The sequence below is a fragment of the Hyperolius riggenbachi genome, chromosome 10 (assembly GCF_040937935.1).
Source record: "Hyperolius riggenbachi isolate aHypRig1 chromosome 10, aHypRig1.pri, whole genome shotgun sequence".
Classification (NCBI taxonomy): Eukaryota; Metazoa; Chordata; class Amphibia; order Anura; family Hyperoliidae; genus Hyperolius; species Hyperolius riggenbachi.
Window position 1 is genome coordinate 24,555,756 of NC_090655.1, and position 23,664 is coordinate 24,579,419.

Here is a 23,664-nt window from a genome sequence, read left to right on the forward strand (position 1 = left end):
TTTTCATGCTGAGACAATGCACTTTCTATAGTGGAGGGCGGTCAATGCATTCACAATCAGGCAGAGGAGAGTAAGAGAGGAAATGAAATCAGGATTGGCTTCAAAGTGGGAAATGCTTTTTTTGTTACTATAGAAAAATCACTAAAATCAAAACGTGGACAGTACAATACATGTGTTATGTAAGTAGAGCAAGTATGTATCTACTTATATATGTAGTTTTCATCAATCTTCTGGATTAACGGTCTGAAATTTATCACAGGTGGTGAAATCTGCAGTCCTAACAGGTGATCTCAGGTGGGTTGGGGTTTGCCGCTAGGCAAAGTGGTTAGGAATCTGGAAGTCAGGGGGTTAAGGTTAAGCACCAGAAATAAATTAAAGTGAGAGTTATATTAAGTGAGAGTTAAATTGAGGTGAGAGATATATGGAGGCTGCCATATGCATTTCCTTTTAAGCAATACCAGTTGCCTGGCAGCCCTGCTGATCCTCTGCCACTAATACTTCAAGATATAGACTCTGAACAAGCATGCAACAGATCAGGTGTTTCTGACAATATTGTCAGAACTGACAGGATTAGCTGTATGCTTGTTTCTGACGTACTTCAGCCACTATTGCAGACAAACAGACCAGCAGGGCTGCCAAGCAACTGGTATGGTTTAAAAGGAAACAAATATGACAGCCTCCCTACACCGCTCACATCAGAATTGGGATTTTTAGCACTGCAGGTGGGAGGAGCTGAAAGCTGGCAGCCTTTTGATCAGAGAAGATTGCCCTGTACAGCTGTGGAAGTCTGATGCAGGAGGAGGTTGGCTGAGGAGCACCAAACAGACCCTCCGATATGACATCAGCTAACCAGCTTATACACAGATAAAAAGCAGCTTTGCCACTGAACGCCTACACAGGACTAGGGAAATATACTGGAGTGGATTCATGGTGTACAGAAATATCCTGCTTACACTCTGCTATACAGGAAATGCTCTGAACTGTATATACTGCCTATGCCAAGGGGGGAGTCTCATGATGAACGCCCGCGGCAGATGTATGACACCCCCCCCCCCCCCCCATCAGCCGCTGTTATAGGGAGCCACACGCTAAGCCATTGAGTCAGTCAGCGCTGTATGCTGGCAGACGCGGCCGGCCCAGTGACCTCACTGCCACCAGATTAACCGCAAACAATTCACCTCCAATACAGGATGACTGTATTACTACAGAAATGTCATGTAGAGCGTTATTTACATCAAAGCCTGTATCAAGACATCAGCACCTAGCAGGGGAAGGGTCACACCGCACTACCTACTACTAAAACTGCGGCAGGGAGGAGCCAACATTACAGGGTGGTGCTGAACTAGCCAGCACTAGGCCTGATGCGAGTATTTTTTTTAGCAAGTAACAGACTTGTTAAAGAGCCACCATTGTAAAAAAAAAAAAAAAAAAAAAAAAAAAAGCTCAATTGTACCTTTTGTACCTAAGCATACACATGCATTTAACATTTTTAGTAAAATGCACTATAAAGTAACATTTTCCTATGCCGCTGTCACTTACGGTGGGTTGTAAAAATCTGACAGGTTTTGGACAAGCCCCCTCCTCATGGGGGAATTATTGGGGGTTTCTTCATTTTCAAAAATCCATACTGAACAGAAATTGCTCAGTCCAACTACCAGAACAGTGTGCCAGTAGGGCGGTTGACCGAGAGCTTTAGATAGTTTCCATGGAGTGCATTAGCAAGAATAAAAGGAAATACTAAGAATCCCTCATGAGGAGATGGACTAGCCTCAAATTTGACAGCTCTGTCAGATTTCGCCTGCAAGCAACATAGGAGAAAATGCATAAAGCATATTACTCTTGTGTACACATAAGATGCAAATTTCACCCACTTTAAAATTTTACAACTTTTCATGAACACGTTCCTTGTGGAAAAATCAGCATACGGTATATTGTTTTATCTACATGATTGGAGTGGCTCTGCAGTGAGTCATGGCTTCTGCCAGAAAGGCCTCGTACATCGTCCCAATTACTATCATCCACAGAGATCGGGGCCTGATCCCACACAAACACAGGGAGAACTAAAAAAAAATATCTGTGCCGATTCGAACCGGGGACACAGAGCTGAAAGGCGGGAGTGCTAATCACTACGCCACCATGCTACCCACACTAATCCTTACCCCTCAGGTTGCCCCATCACCATGATCTGCAAACGTGGCTCGGAACTACAAGTCCCACAATGCATTGCAGGAGTCTTGACAGTCAGGGCCTGAACCCACTGATGCAGTTGTATCCGCTTCTGCCCACTTTTCAGCATCTCTAACATTGATGTTTAACTGAAAAGTGGACACAACTGCATCAGTGAGCTCAGGCCCTCATGATTCATAACGGCAAATGCATTGTGGGACTTTTAGTTCCTTAACAGCTGGAGAGTCAAGTTTGCAGATCATTGGCCTATTACATCACACCTCCAGCCATAACCGGGATGCATAGCTAGACGTGGGCGGTTCCTCATCTCATGTATTCACACAGAGCCGACCGCATTTCCTCCCCTCCCACAGAGACAAAATGCAGTGTAATTACACACACATGCCACAGAGCTGAGCCATATACTGGTAAAAGCCACTCCTCCTACCAGTATAACTACTACTATAACATTCTCTGCAGCACCTTACAGAGTACACCCAATAGTCCATTTAGAAAGTGCGAGGAAACCCACAGAAGCCACTGACAGAAATCTCCAGAGGGCTCGTTTCCACTGTTGCGACGCGATTTCGCCGGCATTCCGACGCTTGTAAAAACGCATGCGGATGCGTTTTTACCCGCGATTTCGCATGGCAGGGTGCCATGCGAAATTAACCATGACACTGCCAGGGCAAAATAACATTGAAAAAGGTGTGAAATCGCACGTGAAATCGCGGGTAAAAACGCATGTAACAAACGCATGCGTTTTTACTATTAAATACATTAGCGGCGATTCGCACGGATTCCCGACGCAGGCGAATTCGGTGGGTCCCGTCGTGCAGATTTGGCCCGCAGCCAAATCGCTCCCGCACATGTGGAAACAGCCCCGGCCACTTCAGTGTAACAAGCGAATCCGCATCTCGTCGCCGCATGCGGATTCGCTATGGTGGAAACGAGCCCTAACTAATCTGATCAGATTTACCCAATAGACCCTTAAATCAGAATCTATTTTATTAATCTCATCGGATTGGTAAGGAGATTTTTGTCCATTAGTGGTCTCAAACGATCATTGCGGATCGTTCGTGCAAATAAGTGACTAGAAATCCTGGAAGTGGGATTATAACCGCTGCCAGCGCAAGGGTATTTGCTGCAGATGAGTAAATTCATTTCTAGAAACCCATCACAAGCTCCTGCTTTCTGAGGTAAAAGTCCCGCCCCTTCCTTTCCAAGATTCCCGCTGGCTACTCAGTCATGTGACTCTCCTCACAGCGCTCCACCATCAGGACAGTGACCAGAATGCCCTTCCCGTTCAGGCCAATGTCCTCAGCACTGTGTCACCCTCAGTCACGCAGAAACAATTCAGCCATTTTATAACTGCAGCGTTTTCCATCACTTTACACAAACCCATACCGACCAGCAACACAATAAACTAAACTGTCTGTAAAGAAACGCGGCCAAATCACCACAAGAATGATCGCAGCCCTGCCAACAGCAGCGAGAACAAAGTCCATGAGCAGAATCCATGCAGATCGCAGCCAAACCGCTCTGTGTGTCCAAGTAGGGCAAAGAGAGAAAACAGCGCTGATGCAAACCAAACACATTGTTCCTTACAATAAATGTACCCAAAACACGTAACACTTCAATAGCATACTCTGCACTGACTGCAGGTAACCCACTGTGCACTCCGCTCTCCTACTGAGGGAGGGGTCCCACCTGAGCCAGTTATACAGTTTTAGATCACAATTAACATTTACATTAAAATGTAAAGAGCCACTATAGCGAAAACAGTAAGCAGTCAAAAATCTGACAGAACCGGCAGGTTTTGGACTAGTCCATCTCCTCATGGAGGATTCTAAATTTTTTCTAAAGCATTTCCTGAACAGCAGTTGCCAAGTCTAACTGCCAAAATAGTAAGATACTGGCCAGCCTCCCTACTCACTTGCACACTATTTTGTCAGAAGAATGGCCTGTTTCAACTTCATCGCAGTCAAACCCTTCCCCATGAGAAAACGAACTTTTCTCAAATAGATCATAAGGGATGTCTATATGGCAGATATTGTGGTAAAACCCCAACCACAGTGTGCAGCGTTCTCCCCAGAATTATTTCCAGCCAGGTGGCATGAAATAATAGCCAGGTGGGGTGTGCTGAGAGAATGCAGGGCCAGTGCTTCTGTGAGCAAATTTGCTTACACAATAGGAGAAGGTGAGCTGATGACAGCCGGGTGCTCACCAAAACTAGCCGGGTGAAGCACCCGGCTAAAAAAGCCTGGGGAGAACACTGGTGTGATGTCATGACCATGGTCCAGACACTTTGCTGTCTGTGAACCTAGTTGCATTGTGGGAAACCGCTTTTTTTTTCCAGCTGCCAGGCATGCAATATCCCCCTCTGTGCATACAACTCTCAGTAACGAACATTCCGTACAGATCACCTGGCAGAACTAAAGAGGTCACCACCAGTGATACATTTCAGAATGTAAATCAGGGAGATGAAAGGTTTTATAATGGGCATACACTGACTAAGTTTATGCAACCATATTATTATTATTATTATTACAGAATTTTTTCATTATGTTCTTTTTACTACAGTCCCTCAGCATGGCCTCTCCACCACTTTGCTTCTATATATTGGTTAAGCAAGTTATTCCCGATTGCCGTAAGAATGACGATCATTACTGGGTTTAATTAGATTTTAAAAAAACTGCATTTAGCCAGCGCCTCCCTGCAGCCGAGCACATGCAGAAATAGGCCAAGTCTGATTAAGCCCAAAAGAGTATCTTATTCTGGTGTACGGTGTCACAATGTACTTTGTACGGAGTCTGTGCATTAATCCACAGCAGGTATATGAGCGGGAGGGGGAGGGAGGAGAGCAGCATGAATGATGTCATTAACAATCATGTCGTACGTCAGCTGTAATCTTCCATACAGGGGAAACAGGAGGAGATGCAGAATACTTCACTACTAGGTCCCAGTTACATCTGCTGTATTAGCAAATGTGTGATTTTCCAGGGGTGTGAAAGGTGGCTGTCCCAGGCGTAGCACCGCAGTGAAGAATACGGAAGCTGCAGCGGCCTGTAAAGACACCGCAGCTTGACAGCAGCTGCTACATCCTGAGTGCTTCACGTTGCATTTTAACTATCCTCAAACATTTTACCCCTCAACCGCTGTGTGTACATGGCCCATAAAGTGGCGTATAGACAGTCAATGAGTGGCTAATGATTCAGAGTTGATGCAAATTTATGGAAATTGGGAATGGACCAATAAGAATCAGAATCAATTTTATTTCGCCAAGCATGACTGGGTCAGGCCCGGAATTGGGTTTGGCACAATGGAGCAGTACATAGAAAGAAAGGCAGGAAAAGGGTTAGAATGATACAATCATACTAAAATATAAGCATACACGAATATACAATTCAACAATTAGATATACACAGCCGAAGTCTGCCGCTCCTATGCGGGTGGTAGGTCGCTGATAGGGGATGGTAGCATGTTAAGGGAGTTCAGGAGGCTAACGGCCATCGGGAAGAAAGAGTTCTTGTGTCTGGTGGTCTTGGTGGGGATGGCCCGGAGTCTCCGACCCAGTGGAAGTGGGGTGAAAAAACAATGGCCTGGGTGAGAGAGGTCACTTGCAATCCTCAGTGCCCTGGCTCGCAGTCTAGTGTTATACAGGTGGTCTAGTGGGGGCAGAGGTCTCCCAATGATCCTCTCCGCCGACCTAATGATCCTCTGTAACTTGTGCCTGTCACTGGCGGTGGCTCCCGCATGCCAGACCAAGATGGCGGAGCAGAGGATCGATTCAATGGTGGCAGTGTAAAAGCATGTTAGAATCTCCTGAGCCATGCCGAACTTTCGCAATTGGCGGAGGAAAAAGTCGCTGCTGGGCTTTCCATTGGGTTGACGTGATATTGACTCTCCAGCTGAGATCGCTGGAGATAGTGGTGCCCAGCAGGCGAGCGCAGGGCACTCTGGTCACCTCGGTGCCATCGATGTAGATGGGAGGTGGGGTAGGTGCCGACTTCCTAAAGTCAATTATAAGTTCGACGGTTTTGGCCGTGTTGAGCACCAGGCTGTTCTCCTTACACCAGTGGCATAGTCTTTCCACCTGCTGCTGGTACTCCCGGAGGTTGTCCTTGGTGACGAGGCCAACAATGGTGGTGTCATCCGCAAATTTAATGACTTTGACGGAGTCTGCCGTGGATCTGCACTCATTTGTGTAAAGGGAGAAGAGCAGCGGGGACAGGACGCAGCCCTGGGGTGCCCCTGTGTTTGTTAACGCTTCTCGTGAGTAGATGTCCCCCAGCCTGACAACTTGGGATCTGTTAGAGAGAAAGTCGGTGATCCATAGCCGTAGGGTGGAGTGGACCCCGAGTGTGGTCAGGACATTCTGGAGGGTGCGTGGGCATATAGTGTTAAATGCAGAGCTGAAGTCTAGTAGCAGTACTCTGGCATATGCATCCCTCCTGTCTAGATGGTTGTAGATAAAATGCAGCAACTGTGCTGGGGATTTTTTAACTTACTTGGGGCTTCTTCCAGATGTTTCTATGGCTAAAAGTACTAGAGACAGGACAAGGGGAAAGACAAGCAACTTGCATTGTTGAAAAGGAAATAGGTCAGCCTCCATATCCCTCTCAACTCAGCTTCCCTTTAAATGGCTTTATTCAAACTATGGTTGTGCATTGCTTCTTGAACAAAGCACACCTCTTTCTGTTGCAGCGGCACGGCAGGCATGTGCTGCTCCGGATAATAAACGGCAATACATCTAACCAGACATTCCAGCACGGTTATGTGCTGCTGGATACAGTGGGCATGAACCCATGTAAAACAATGGATCGGTTCTGCCCAATCCACTTTTCACTATGTATTAACGGGCCCCTAGGGCAGTGATGGCTAACCTTGGCACTCCAGCTGTGGTGGAACTACAAGTCCCATGAGGCTTTGCAATACCCTGACAGCTCTAAGCATAACTCGGGAGGCAGAGGCATGATGGGATTTGTAGTTTTGTCACAGCTGGAGTGCCAAGGTTAGCCATTACTGCCCTAGGGGATCCAGCTAATAGAAACCGCCAGAAGTCATTGCTGGCAGGAGCTGGTGGTAGTAAGGAATCCTCAGTGGGAAAAGGAGGAGGGTGTCAGGATTGACCAATAGTTCAGTAAGTGTGGGAGGGAGGCCAGGGCTGCAGAATGGCTGGCTGTGAAAAGCATTAGCACCTTTCCTCACACTACAGCACAGCAGAGGCAGCAGGGCCATTACATAGCAACTATAGCCATGCACATTTCCCCTGATCTGCACAGGGCTATATAAATACATAATTAATAATAAAAATAATAATAATAATAATAATAATAATAATAAGGTAGGACATTAGACTATGACTATGGTAAAATTAGAGTGTGAGATCATCTCGGGAGAGTCAGTGACATGACTCTGTAAAGTGCTGCAGAATACATAATAGGGGGACATTAGAACAGGGCTATGTCAAGGATAACATTGTGAGCTTCCCTTCATAGTCTAATGTCCTACCATATTATTATTATTATTATTTATTTTGCACTGACATTCTGCAGCACTGTACAGAGTACATAGTCATGTCACTGCCTGTCCTCACAGGTGCTCACACTCTAATCCCTACCAAAGTCATAGTCTATTGTCCTACTATATTATTACTAGTTTACCTAAGCCAGTTTAAAAAACGGGCTCTAGGTAAGCGATACCAACAACATTTTAGTGCGCATGCGCGTGTACCTGTCCACTGGGCACGAACATGCACGCCAAGTTTCCTGGCCCCGTCCTCCTCTCCCAATAGCCGTCCGTGCTGCGTACATGTGCAGTAGCAAAAAAAAGCACAGACCCAAGGACAGGAGTGTACGCAGGGAAAGCTAGGTTTTATAATTAGGTAGGATTATTATGTATTTAAATAGCACTGACATCTTCTACAACACTTTACAGAGTACATAGTCATGTCACTGACTGTCCTCAGAGGAGCGCACATTCTAATCCCACCATAGTCCGATACTATCATACATATATACACACACACAGCCCTGATCACCATTGCGACCGTTCTGGCCACAAGCATTAGACAGAGATCACTGCTACAGCCGATCGATATGAATTTTTTTTCACCACATCTTAGGGTGGCCACCAACGATACAATCTTTTTCATTCAATCTTACGAAATCGATGTAGAAGAGTAAACTGAGTTAATATACTTGAATAGATACTATAGGCAGTCCCTTATATTACATATAAATGGTAAGATTGGATGAAAGAGATTGGATCGTTAGTGGCCACCATAAAGCTCTATCCTTGCCTAAATCCGAAACAAAAGCACCTTATCGTCTGAGTCGGATTTTCAGTGGATGAAAGAGATCATAAAACCCTGTCTCTGTGGAGCAGCGTAACATACTAACACACCATGAAATAGATCCAAAATATTAAACTGCTGATGTCAGGTCACAGGCTGCAGGGAGGGAGAGAGGAGCATCTGGAATATGGAATTCAGTTCTGGGCACCACATTACAGGAAAGATATTGCAGTTTTAGAGCAGGTGCAGAGACGAGCAACAAAATTGATACGTGGGATGGAAGGTCTCACTTACCAAGACAGGTTAGATAAACTGGGATTATTTAGTCTAGAGAAAAGACGCTTTAGAGAAGATCTAATTAACATGTATAAATACATCAGTGGGCAATATAAAGGGTTGGCGGGTGAGCTTTTTGTCCCTAGGCCTTCTCAAAGGACTAGAGGACATGATCTGCACATGGAGGAAAAACGTTTTAGCCATTTATTTAGGAAAGGGTTCTTTACAGTAAGAGTGATTAAGATGTGGAATGCATTGCCACAGGAAGTAGTTATGGCAAACTCTATACCTGCATTTAAAGGGGGCTTAGATGCTTTCCTTGCATTGAAAGACAGCCATGGCTACAATTACTAGGTAATGCCTAATGATGTTGATCCAGGGATTTTATCTGATTGCCATCTGGAGTCAGGAAGGAATTTTTCCCTTTTGGGGCTAATTGGACCATGCCTTGTAAGGGTTTCTTCGCCTTCCTCTGGATCAACAGGGATATGTGAGGGAGCAGGCTGGTGTTGTACTTTGTACTGGTTGAACTCGATGGACGTATGTCTTTTTTCAACCAAAATAACTATGTAACTATGTAAACTCACTCGCTGGTGGGAAGAGCGCTGAGATAAATCACTGTTCATTATGTCACATCCAGCACCTCGCCCCGGTACAGGACGGAGTTATTGCCCACACCCACTGCTGCCTTTTCTGACATGGTAAACTTGTCAGGGGTGGAAGTGTGGCCTCCTACAACTGGATCTGTCTCCAGAAATAGCTGCAGAATCTCAAGTTACATTGTTTGCTAACAGACAACTAACCTCACCAGTGGAGTCAGCTGGTCATGTGCAGGGAGGAAAGTAATGGATCTAAGTGGAGGGAGGGGGTCCACTATGGAAAGTATTTACTCACATAGTGTAATGTCTCAAGGGTATCCTAACCTACAGCTATCAACCACAAGGTGACCTGCTGGACCCGGAACTCATTAGCCGAGGTCTTTGTGAGCGCTGGAGGCTCAAACATGTGAACACGACCATGGTGGGTGTTTGGGAGAGTCTCGGCACTGTCATGTACTGAGGAGGCCAAGAAAGTCCAAAACAGGCTGTCTGCATGTTGGGTTGATGTGGCTCTGTAATATTTATAAGCAACAGGCTCACTATACACCAGCAGTACTGGATGCAAACCTGGCTTCAGGGGCATAAAGCGAGGATTTGCATAGTCCAGAGCGCTGCATCATGGGAAACCACAGTTGCTCACTGAATTATCACAAATACCTTCTGTTTTAAAGAGAACCCGAGGTGTGTTTAAAGAATGTTATCTGCATACAGAGGCTGGATCTGCCTATACAGCCCAGCCTCTGTTGCTATCCCAAACCCCACTAAGGTCCCCCTGCACTCTGCAATCCCTCATAAATCACAGCCGTGTTGTTAGGCTGTGTTTACATCTGTAGTGTCAGTCTCAGCTGCTCCCCCGCCTCCTGCACAGCTCCGGTCTCTGCCCCCATCCCTTCCCTCCAATCAGCAGGGAGGGAAGGAAGGGATGCAGGCGGGGACTGGAGTTCTGCAGGAGGCGGGGAGAGCAGCAGACTGACACTATAGAAATAAACACAGCCAGCTCTGACAAGCTGTTTGTCAGCAGCGTGGCTGTGATTTATGAGGGATTGCAGAGTGCAGGGGGACCTTAGGGGGGTTTGGGATAGCAACGGAGGCTGGGCTGTATAGGCAGATCCAGCCTCTGTATGCAGATAATATTCTTCAAACCCACCTCGGGTTCTCTTTAAGAAGGTGAACTATACTCCAGGTGTGTGATGTGATTATTCCAGGAAACACGTAGGGCTGGTGCACACCAAGAGCTTTTCTGAGCGTTTTTAAAACTCTAGCGCTTTGAAAAGCGCTTACCTAGTGTATTTGAATGGAACGGAGCACACCAGAGCAATGTGTTTTTTTTTTCCCCAAACGCAAACTTGGGTCCTGCAGCATTTCTGCTGATTTCTGAGGTGATTCAGCCTCAATGTCCAGTATAGGAGAGTGGAATAATCGCTCTGAAAAGCGCTAGATCATAGCAATTTTCCAAGCGTTTTAGTTACAGAAGCTGTTCAGTTTACAGCTCACCTGTAACAGAAATATAAAAATGCTACACGAAAAGCTTCAAAAATGCTGGGCATGCTTAGAAAAATCGCTAGGCACATGCCGAGAATTGCCTTAAGAAATCACTTAAAAAAGCGCTAAGAGTTTGCTTTTACGCTAGCGGTTTTTGGTGTGGACTGGCCCGCAGACAATTTATGGGCTGTAAAAGGTAGAGGGAAAAGAAAAAAAGGTTCACATTATTGAAGGACATTCATCTGTTACCAGAAGCGTCTGTGTGCTCTGAATCTTAAGGCGTGCTTTCAAGATTCAGATACGACAGCCTGAAGAAGAAATCTATACGCATTAGAAAGACGTTCTTTTTTAATCCATTTGAGTGAAGCTGGCCATACGTCAGTCCAATCGCTGTAGATATGGAAAATGTTTTCCTAGCCTACCACGCCGCACCACTCATACCGGATTGCTGTCAATACTGAAAGGACCACTATCACAAAATATATAAAAAAATAAAACTAAAAATGTATTCTTAAAGAGAATCTGTATTGTTAAAATCGCACAAAAGTAAACATACCAGTGCGTTAGGGGACATCTCCTATTACCCTCTGTCACAATTTCGCCGCTCCCCGCAGCATTAAAAGTGGTTAAAAACAGTTTTAAAAAGTTTGTTTATAAACAAACAAAATGGCCACCAAAACAGGAAGTAGGTTGATGTACAGTATGTCCACACATAGAAAATACATTCATACACAAGCAGGCTGTATACAACCCTCCTTTTGAATCTCAAGAGATGATTTGTGTTTCTTTCCCCCTGCAGCTATCTTCCACTGAAGTGTCAGGCTGTTTCTTCCTGCAGAGTGCAGACAGCTGTGCCTGTATGTAATTCCTCAGTATGTGAAAGCCCAGCCAGCTCAGAGGAGGCTTTATCCAGCTTGTAAAAGATAAGAGAGAAAAGAGAAGCTGCCCTAATCTAAATAATACACAGGCAGTGTGCAGAGAGGGGCCTGGAGGGGGGAGATGCATCACAGAACCACAACACTGAAGAACTTGGCAGCCTTCCAGACAGGCCGACAAGTCTGACAAGAGAGAGATAAGTTGATTTATTACAGAGATGGTGATAGTAGAACGTGCTGCAGTAAGCCAGAACACATTAGAATAGCTTTTGGAACTTGTAGGATGATAAAAAACAGGATGCAATTTTTGTTACGGAGTCTCTTTAAGAAATAAGCTAGTAGTCGGAAGGGCAAAGGGTTAGTATACAAGAATATAAATCACTGCTTTATAGAGTAACAGGAGTCTGCATCTGACTTGCTTTCCTGAAGTGATGCAGAGGCTTAACAGCGGAAGGACCTCTCTCCAGTTTCACACAGGCACAGCAGTGGACAGCCTTTGCACGCAGAAGAGCCGATGAGACTCTTCCACTGCAGTGCCTGTGTGAAACTGGGAAGGGGTCCTTCAGCTGCTACGTCCCTGCTTCAGGAAAGCAGATGACAGTTTTACTACAGCGCTCCCAGGAACAGAAAATGCTGTTGGGATGGTCCAACAACAAGGGGAGGGGAATCTTAACTTGCATCAAAATGAATAATTGTTCCCCCAAAGCCCACAGTAAAGCCTCCCATAAGCTGTTAGTAAGGCCTCCTTTCCATGAACTGTTGAGCTCTGTGCTCAGTGAGCAGTTACCAGGCAGCAACGAGCAGTTACCAGGCAGCAACGAGCAGTTACCAGGCAGCAGTGAGCAGTTGAGAGAGATTGAGAGGCATTTCACTGCCTATCAAAAGTCCGTGGAAAAGAGGCCTAAGAGCATCAGATGCAGACTGTCATGTCACTCTAAACAGCAGTGATTTTTTTAACCATTAACCCTTTTCTCTTTCTACTACTAGCTTTTTCTTCGGCTAGGTTATCCCCAGGCTCTTCTAGCCAGGAGCTCCCCGAATCAATACTGTACAATTATCTATCCATGAAAGTGGGATTTTTCAGAAGATCAAACACGCATTTCTAAGCAAAGGCCCTTACATTCCCTGAGAACCCCATCTTACAACCATGAACCTTGCAGTCACCTGAGAAGCTAAATCTAGAATAAAAAGGAACTAGCAATATCCCGAAGATCATCATCTTAGAGCCATGACCCTTACATTACCCCGCGAGCCTCATCTTAGAGGGCCTTGCATTCTCCTGAAAACCAACCAGACTCAATTCCTGGTTGTTCTGACCATTTTCACCTTAAAGTGGATCCAAGATAAAACTGATACACATGTCATAATTGTGCCCCTTACATATATTGTATATTATATTTTATTCCTCAAGCCAAATACTTCTCTATAATTCCCTATAAACTAAACAAGCCACATCCAAAGCTCTGCCAGCACCTAGGCATTCTGAGTCCTATGTAGCAAGTGCTCATGGGAGCTCAGTCTGGGGAGGAGGCGTTGCCTTTGAAATCTTAGCAGCTCCTGGCTGGTAAGGGGGCAGAGAGAGGAGAGGGGAGTTTTCACAGGCTGAGGGGAGGAGATGCAGAGCAGCTTGGCTGTGTAATGAGGAAAAGCAGAATATGGCTGCTCTCATTGTATCACAGGAATAATCATATACTGTTGAAGCTGTTTGCAGTTAGATGTATTGTATAATCTATCTTAACTTTAGATATAAGATATATAGACAAGTTACTTGCGATAGTTAGTGGCACGGAACAGCCGTGGGAAACGCAGGCGAATCGGGAAGGCTCGTGCAGTCGATTTTCTGATCGCTTCCCGGTTAGATTTGCGCAGTCACTTTTCTTTTCCTGAAGCATACTTGTTGACCAGTAAAGTTAATGTTTGTGTAATTAGCTGGTTCAAAAGAAACTTAAGGCAGCCATACACTGGTCGATGTGCCATCAGATCGACCAGCTGACAGATCTCTATCTGATCGAATCTGATCAGATAGGGATCGTATGGCTGCCTTTACTGCAAACAGATTGTGAATCGATTTCAGCCTGAAACCGATCACAATCTGTTCAGCTGCTCCTGCCGCCTGTCCCCCCCCCCCCCCCCCGTATACATTACCTGATGCGGGCTCCCGGGCGTCTTCTCGGCATCTTCTCAGCGCTGCACCCGCTCCATCCCGGCGCTTCCTGTGTCACTCCGTGACCAGGAAGTTCAAATAGAGCGCCCTCTATTTGAACTTCCTGGGTCACTGCAGTGACCCAGGAAGCGCCGGGATGGAGCGGGTGCAGCGCTGAGAAGATGCAGAGAAGACGCCCGGGAGCCCACATCAGGTAATGTATTTTTCATCGGATCGGCCGCCGCTAGCGACGCGCACTTTACCTGCGGGCGATCGAGGGTAATTTCCCGCACGGCGCGATCGACGGACCGATCCGATTTCGGGAGGAAATCGGATCGTCGGCGGCGTTTACCGCGAACGATTGGCAGCAGATTCGATCCCAGGATCGAATCTGCTGTCGAAACGGCCGGGAATCGGGCCAGTGTATGGCCACCTTTACAGCTGAGTGTGTTTCAACACCATTTGGCCTAACCTACTTTAGAATGCAGGGAGCCCAGAAGACAGTTCACACGTACCTGTCACAACTCTGACCAGGTAATGAACCTCCTCACAGTTACCTGTGGACGACAGCTTACACAGGAACAGTCAGGAAAAGCCACAGTAGGGGGCCTATTCAGAAACTGCAGTCCCATAGACAGAAAGGCAGCAACACAGCATGACTTCGTCATATAGACAGCCCAAAGCCAGTCAATTTTTGGTAAGATTGTAGCAGAATGCCACTGACGATCTACTAAAATGACACATTTAGGCGCAGTTGAAATTGTGCACGTTTTGAAGAGATCGTGGGAGTTCGTAGCCCATTCCTAATCAGTTATTAATTTTGGTGCAACCACTTGAGCTAGACTCAGGATTCATGGTCTCTGTAGGATTCCCCGATGATTCAGCGCAATTGTGGCATTTAACGGTTTTGAATTACAGCGTTTTATAAGTTTAAACCTAAATCTCGCTTCAAGGACTTGAACTGTGATTGGTTTGTCAACCAGAGGGGTGGGCCCCCCCCCCCTTCCATAAAAGCAGGATGCATACAAGGACTGCCCCAGTCCTCCCTTGTGTACCAACACCTGATCAAGCCAGCCAGAGGACCATGTGGCTGGGGGCCCTTTCCTGGACTGAAACAAAGGACATTTTCCATGTGCTCAGATTTCCCAGAAAGGACATATTTCACATGACCTTAAGTATACGTATTTTCTACCATTTTTATTTTCATACTGCACTACTGAGGTCTAATTGTTGACTTTAATGATTTTCTGTATATATTATTTATATTGCATTAATAATAAACGACTAAAAAGTAATTTTATTTGTTCAGCTACCACTGCTATTCAGCCGCACAAACTGAACTCTAGCTTCTGAAGAGTCGTTACTACTGTTGATGGCTAGATAAACTAGAGTGTTTTAACATTTTTTATTTGCAGGTATAAGTTAGGACTCCTACCCTTCTGTAGGAGTGGTGGCAGTTATACCCGGAAATAGTGTGTAAATTGTATTGCCGTAACTCACAAGTCGTCTGCTGCCAAAATCCCAGCGGTTTCTGCGCACCGATTGCGACCACAAATTGCATGGTTTGTGTGCTGAAAACGATTGGAAGGCATTGTGCGGTCCCGGCCACTAGGGGGCTTGTGACAGTTTTTCATCTCGAAATCGCTTTAAGGGCAAAACCCACCTCCACCATGGTGACCTCTCCAAAAAGAGAACATAGAAGAGAGGGCAAGTGACAGACTGAGCCCTTCCTATACAGAACAGAAGGTAGTTGAACAGTTGCACAAGTCACATCCCCTCCCAGGTGTCGCCATGCAGCACCCAGCACACTCACAGTAAGTAAGATTACCTACACGAGCCTGCACATACAAGATCACTGGATTAAAATTTTACAATAAAGGTCCGTTCCAACCACGTCCTATAAACCCTTTTTATCTGCTCTGTAGTGACTTTTTTTTTTTCATTCCTGGAGAGTAGCTTTATAAATCAGACCTGTAGACAGAACAGCTGCAAACCTCCAGCAGCCGTTTCTGCTAACGTTACCCAGCGCTGGGAGCAAATCTAACAGCACCGACTCGTCCTGTAGCCAGCTACAAGTCTCCAAAGCGAAGTTGCTATTATGCCATAGCAATTACACTGTCAAGAAGTAGTTACTATAGAGACAGGTGCATCATGGGAGCAAAGACAGTCCCCAAGCAACAAGTAATCAGCTGTGTGTGTAGGTGCAGACACCGTCACATGGGTGCCTGGGGCCTCGGCATACAGAGACAGAAAAGGTCAAAGGAGGAGGAGGAGGACACAAAGAAAAACAGCTATCTGCAAGTTAGTCTGCAAGTATGCACAGCGATTGTAATGATAACATCTTATGCTGCCTCTAATGTAGCATGGTTCGATTTACACAAATGAAGATATGTCTGAGCAGCACAGTGGCGTAGTGGTTAGCGCTCTCGCCTTGCAGCGCTGGGTCCCCGGTTTGAATCCCAGCCAGGTAAACATCCTCCTGGCCGGATAATGAAAGCATTCCCATTGCAGGCAGGTTCCCCTACACCCTGCAAGCTCCACCTGCTGGCCGGATAATGAGAGCATTCCCAGCAGGGCTGTGGAGTCGGTACAAAAATCTTCCGACTCCGGGTACCCAAAATGGCTCAGACTCAGACTCCTCAACTCCGACTCCTTAGTCTAATACTTAACAGGGCTGTAGATTTTGTACAAAAATCATCCGACTCAGACTCCCGAATCAAATTCCTCAGTTTATGAAAGCAACGACTCCGAGTGCCCAAAATTGCCCCGACTCCTCGACTCCGACTCCACAGCCCTGGTTCCCAGTGCAGGCAGGTTACCCTGCACCCATGCAAGCTCTGCCTCCTGGCCAGATAAGGAGAGCGTTCCCAGTGCAGGCATTTTGCCCTGCACCCGTGCAAGCTCCGCCTACTGGCCGGATAATGAGAGCGGTCCCATTACAGGCAGGTTACCCTGCACCCATGCAAGCTCCGTCTACTGGCCGGATAATGAGAGCGTTCCCATTACAGGCAGGTTACCCTGCACCCATGCAAGCTCTGCCTCCTGGCCAGATAATGAGAGCGTTCCCATTACAGGCAGGTTACCCCAGTGCCCAGACACATCTCAGCTTATCGGATACTCTTCACAATCATTTACAAAATGAATAAAAATAGAGAATCAGAGAAAAGCGCATGCACGAGAAATCATGGAGAAGTCAGCTCTCATCACACAGGGCCATAGGGCTACACTGACGCACTCATACAAGTTAGGGCTGGTGCACACCAAGAGCGGTTCTGAGCGTTTAGGACGCTTGGGGATAGAGAAGCGATTGGCTGATAGTCAATGGGCTGCTGCACACCAGAGCGGCTCGTTTCTTTTCCCCAAACGCAAACTCGGGGGCTGCAGCATTTCTGATATTTCTGAGGAGTTTCTGCCTCAATGTTAAAGTTAGGAAAGCGGAAAACTGCTCTGAAAAACGCTAGAACAGAGCGGTTTTCCGGGCGTTTTTGTTACAGAAGCTGTTCAGTAACAGCTTTTACTGTAACAAAATATGACATTGCTACACAAACGCTCCAAAAAACGCTAAGCATGTTTAGAGAACCTCTCTGAGGCCCTATTCACACTTTGAAACGCAAAACGCTGGAGAATTTTTCCGACGTTCTGCAGGAGTGATTTTTCCGCGTGGGGGAGGGGGGGGGGGATCACTGAACACTGCGGCGACTTTGCCGTAAACACGTTTAGCGCTTCTATAGCACTGAAACGCGATCGCCGGGAAATCGCCCGAAAATGTTGCAGGTGATGCGTTAGCGTTTCGCGTTTTTGGGCAATTAGCACAAATTGCCCAAGTAAGAACGTGCCCATAGCGTTTCATTACACTAGCGCTTTTAAAAAGCGCTAGCATTTGAGCGTTTTGCCAAAATCGCGGCAAAAGCCTCTAGTATGAATGGGCCCTAAACATGCCTAGAATTGCTCAGAAAAACCGCTTCAAAAACCTCTAGCGTTTGCGGATCCGCCAGCGGTTTTTGGTGTGCACCAGCCCTTATACAAACTATTTATTGCTTCACATGAACTTAGAACACAATCTGCCAGATAAGCCAGGTTTCATTTACGCAAGTTGTTTGAAAAAGCGTGAGGTTTATTCAGGTATACAGAGTAAACAGGTATAATTGCCTGCTTTCATGAAAGCAGGAAGTAGACACTGCAGAGTTATTGCAGGATGTGTATCAGCTGTAACAAAAAAAAGTTTTTCTTTAAAGGTTATTATGCTGTTACGTATCTTTTAGAGCAGAGAAGAAGTTCTGAGTTGAGGTCCATTTTAAAGGACACCTGAAATGAGGGATATGGAGGCCGCCACATTTATTTCCTAATACCAATTGCCTGAACTAGGGCTGTAAAGCCGCTAGCTAGCATTAGGCCTCTGGAGAAGGATTGCAGTGCAGGATATTATATAAATCCTATAGGCGGCTCAGTCACAATGGAACAATGTGTCTCTGTGCTATAGAGCAGCAGCATAAGAAGTGGAGAGATTTTTTCCTGGATGAATAAGTAATCTGTGTCTAGATCAGGCCCAGAAAGGAAATTGCATTAAGTTTCTCCTATTGAGGGCTGGAGAGGACAGCTATAATGGAGAGATGTGAGGTTTGTGCATTTCTCCTGTGTTGGTCATTGGCGATGACATCACACAGGAGGCGGTACAGCCTGGTACCAGTCACTACGGTCACTGCTGAATACAGGCAGCACAGAGAACACAGCCACATCTGCTTCCAATAAGATCTATAGAAAGCGCCTGCAATGTATAGAGAAGGATAACGAGCAACAGGAGAGTTCCGCCCAAGGGCCTGTTCATACGGCGTTAGACGGGCGTTCAAAAAACCACTGTCCATTCATTTGAATGGACAGCGCTTGAGTGATTAATGTCAGCATTGGCTTTTACTGTCATCGGTGCAAACTCCACAATCGTTCTCAGTCGCCCGACGTGTTTTGGCCCGGGCATTACATGTCGCGTCCACGATCGGCTGTGTGTGGTGCGTCAGTGTACCCCTACGGGGGCCAAAAAGGGGACGTGTTAACTGGACAAAAACGTTGCCAAATGCTTTTCTGTTTGTATGCAGAAAAGGATTTAGCGTCAGCTTAAAGCAGTAGGATCAGCCATACTATGCGAGGGAAAAAAAACATATATAAGTAGATAAATACTTAATCTACTTACATAACACGTATTGTACTGCCCACGTTTTGATTTCAGTGAATGTTATATAGTAAATTACGAGAATTCTGTTAGTGGTGGGGGCCATGTCTTTTGCCCACAGTTAAAGTGAACCTAAAGCCGATAAAAAAAAAAAAAAATGAGATTAACTCACCTGGGGCCTCCCTCAGCCCCCTGCAGCCGATCGGTGCCCTCGCAGCTCCGCTCCGATGTCCCAGGACCCACCGGTGAGCACTTCCGGTTTCGCCGTCACCGGCCGACAGGCATGGGAACGCGAGTGATTGTTCGCGTTCCCAGCCTGTATATCGCCCCCTATGCTGCTATTGCGGCCAGGAGGCTGCAATAGCAGCATAGGGGACGATATACAGGCTGGGAACGCGAACAATCACTCGCGTTCCCATGCCTGTCGGCCGGTGACGGCGAAACCGGAAGTGCTCGCCGGCGGGTCCTGGGACATCGGAGCGGAGCTGCGAGGGCACCGATCGGCTGCAGGGGGCTGAGGGAGGCCCCAGGTGAGTTAATCTCATTTTTTTTAATCGGCTTTAGGTTCACTTTAAGGCTAACTCGTGATGTCATTTCTGCCCTTTAGTTTTTTTTCTTGTCTCCTCCAATCTCTGAGTCACCTCAGCCTTGCTTGTAAACACAAGTGAGTAGGGGATTAGGTTTCAGATAAGCAGCTGGCAGGGAAATAAAGGAAAGAGAAGGAATACATTACAGATAAAAAGAAACCCCAGCATGCAATTCTTTGGCACCGACTACTAAAGGGCTAGTGCTCCTAAGGTATATGATGACTCCAAATCATAACAGCAGAAAAAGTTTTGAATGCAGGATTAGCATCTTTATCACTTAATACACTCAGACCAGTTGCTGTTGAAATTTGATTTTTATGGCGACGATACCGCTTTAAAGGGGAACTTCAGCCTAAACACCCATTAAATTTCATTATGTTAATTAAAGTAGATAGGTAATCTCTTACCCACCCTGTTTTAAAAGAAGGACAGGCAAATGTTTGAAAAAGAGGGTTCCCCCCATGAAATCACAAAGGGGCAGCCATCTTTTTGGTTGAAAGGAGGTGACAGGGAGCATGAGACAGTTTCAACTGTCCTGTGTCCTGATCACCTCTCCCAGCTGCGTGCACTAGGCTTCAAATCTCAAATTAAAAAACAACAAACAAAAAAACACACTAATTTGCACCAAAACAGCAGAAGGAGAACCACATCAGAAATCCCATCATGCTTTGCACAGCATCAAGGGAAAAATGCCTGGGCAGTTTTCTTCTGTGCAGCTAAAAAGGAGGCTTGGGTAAGAAAAAGAAAGTTCGGATGCTGTGAAACTGTTAAAGAAACCCAAGCCTTTTCAGTTCTGCCGAGTAGATTTTTAGTCTGGAGGTTCACTTTAATGCAACGATGCAAGCCCATGTGAACTGGCCCTAATTCAGGCAATTTGAGGTGCTGCACACGCAGGGCTGTGGAGTTGGAGTCCTTTTTTTTGGATACCTGGAGTCAGAGGAATTGGATAATTTTTTTTATTGATTCCACAGCCCTGGGTACAAACCCAAACCGTGATATGAGGTAAGTTTCTTATGTTCCCTCATTTTATATATGCTCTTCTTTATGTCAGAAGCTGCAAAAGGTGCAGTAAAAAAAAAACTCACCTAAAAAGCACAAGTTATTCATGGGGCAACACTATGCGATTAGAGTGATCCCGATCAGATCACCCTTCCATGCCGATCGCAATTTCTGGTGTGAAATGAGCATAAATGCAGTATCACCATCTGTAATAATACACCAGGGAGATAATTTGGAGGAGGCTTATGGAGGCCGCCACATTTCCTTCTAAACAATGTACATTGCCTGGCTGACCTGCTGATCCTCTGCCTCTAGTTTAGCCATAGCCCCTGAACAAGCACACAGATGTTACTGAAAAACATCTGACAAGATTAGATGAAAGTTTGGTTTCAGGTGTGTGGTTCAGACACTACTAACCACAATGATCATCAGGACTGCCAGGCAACTGGTATTGCTTAACCACTTAACGACCGCCTAAGGCCGATAGGTGGCGGCTGGTCGTAGTGGTGTTTCCATGGAAACGGTCGCTCGTTCCTTGTCAGATCACGGCGGGGGGCTCCGTGAACAGCCTGCGAGCCTCCGATCACGGCTCACGGGCGAAATGTAAACACGCGGGGAAGAAATCCCCGGTGTTTACAGCATACGGCGCTGCTGTCGCAGCAATGCCGTAAAGGAGATCGGCGGTACAGGACGGATCGCTGATCATAAAATACGAAGTCTGATCGCCCTGCCTGCAACACAATCTGTGCTGTGGGCGGAAGAGCCCACGCTAGGGCTGCACGATTTCTCGGTTGTAAACCGAAACCGTGGTTCCTGTGAAGACGATCTGTATCCGGCGGTTTTCATTTCTAGTGCCTGCGCTTGGCCATGATGTTCCGCCTACTACTGCGCCGAGCCACAGAAGCAGGGCATATTTCAGTTGTTAATGAGCCGGGCAGCGGAGGGGGGGGTTGGAGGGGGGAGAGGGAGGAGTAATACAGTGTGGCAGCGCAAAAGAAAACTGCTCAGTTCAAATCAAGTGTACTCTGAAATCGCTGAATAACAGTCCCGTCTCCTGGTAATGCACCAATGCAGGTCTGAGTAGGAGATCTGGGAAAAAAAGCTAACACAGTCGCTAGAGCCATGTTTGGTTTTACAAGCATCCGGCTTCAAAACTTCTTGTTTAGTTTTAGCAAACTTAGATTTGCAGTCAGCTGTTAAAGTTGTACACACTGCACAGCCAGGAGCTGGCGGCCAGGCCCCTCCTCCCCACAATTACATTGTGGATAGACTGACTGGAGCTAAACACAATCTCACTGTCAGCATGTGGTTTACCCTGTGCGATCTTTTGTTGGGAAGACACAAAGGTCATGTGATGCCATTTCCATTGACCAAATGAGCGATATACAGTATAGTCCTCACACAGATGCTCCAAACCAGACAGACACACCTGACAAATACCTGACAAATACCGGAGCCATCTTCTCAAACGTAAAGTATTTCTATTAAAGATGACCATGTACAATAATGATATGTAGGGCATCTGATTTCCAAACACAAGGGTATAAATGAAGTCTTAGGCTAATTTCACACCAGGACGTTGCGTTAGAGGGGGCGTTAAGGTCGCATAACGTCCCCCTAACGCAACGCCTGGTGGTGCTGGATCTGGACGTCAGAGTGAGCCGCGTTGTGCAGCTCACTCTGGCGTCAGTGATGCCGTGATGCGCACTCTTGTGCGCATGCGGCATCACGTGGTCCCGCCGGCCAATCGCCGCACAGAGCGGCTGCTCCAGGAAGTAAACACTGCACGTCATAACGTGCAGTGCATATTAATTAGCCATGTGCCTGGCCGCTCTCCGCTCCTCCCCAACATTAGTGAGCATGTGCAAGCAGTCTAACGCGGCTCAGCCGCGTCTAAAGTACTGCATGCAGTACGTTGCTTTGTGACGCAGCGTTACAATGTAACGCAACGTCCGCACTGTGAACAGCCCCATTAATTTTTCATTACTGTGCGGTGGGCTGCGTTACAGGCTGCTCTAACGTGCGCCTGTAACGTCCCACTGTGAAACCAGCCTTAAAGGACACCCGAGGCGAAAATAAACTAATGAAATGAACGACTGTAGCCATCTACCTTCTCCTAAAAATGACTTAAGATATTCCACAGTTTTATGTTTAAATGTACTTTTTACATTTTAACTGTTTTATTGTTTTTGCTCAATGACATTCATTGACGTATGCCAGAGCTAAAAACTATGACCTATTCACCTATTTTATCTCTTCCCTGATCTCAGAAGCCATTTGCCGCCGTTTCGACAGCAGATTCGATCACTGGGATCGAATCTGCTGCCAATCGTTTGCGCTACACGCCGAATTTCGATCTATCCCGTCCGATCCAGTCGATCGCTCCGTGCGGAAAATTACCGTCGATCGCCCGCGGGTAGGGAGCGAGTCGCTAGCGGCGTTCGAGTGCCCGACGACCGACGCAATAGAGCCCGCATACATTACCTGCTCCGCCGGCGCAAGTCCTCCCGGTCACCGCTGCTCCGTCTCCGCCAGGGCGCTCTACTGTTTAAACTTCCTGCCAGGCAGGAAGAACTGAAGCATGCTGGAGACCAGAGCGGAGACGAAGCAGCGGTGACCGGGAGGACTTGCGCCGGCGGAGCAGGTAATGTATGCGGGGCGTGGGGAGCGGCGGCAGCACCACCACCACAGATTGTGATCGGTTTCAGGCTGAAATCGGTTCACAATCTGTTTGCAGTAAAGGCAGCCATACAATCCCTCTCTAAACAGATTAGATCAGAGAGGGATCTATCTATTGGTCGAATCTGATGGCAAATCGATCAGTGTATGGCTACCTTTATAGTAGTAATTTCTTATCAGTGAGGGTCACATTGTAGTCTAATCCAGTCCTGACTCAAACATCAGGTATGTAAGTGGCAGTTCCTGTCTAACTCTTTCAGGCTGAGAAGGGAAAAAAAAAAAAAAAAAAAAAAAAAAAAAAAGGAGAAGCATAATTGTGTGCTAGGCACTGTACATACACATGTCTATCATGTCACATAAGGTATCCTTTAAAAGGTGACCTCCCCGTACATCACT

At 46.5% G+C, this 23,664-nt stretch overlaps 1 protein-coding gene across 3 annotated transcripts in view; it reads right to left on the reverse strand.

The window, feature by feature from the left end:
- The window catches only part of ZRANB1 (zinc finger RANBP2-type containing 1), a 142,033-nt gene that overhangs the window by 67,728 nt on the left and 50,641 nt on the right, over positions 1-23,664 (reverse strand). The window lies entirely within an intron of this gene.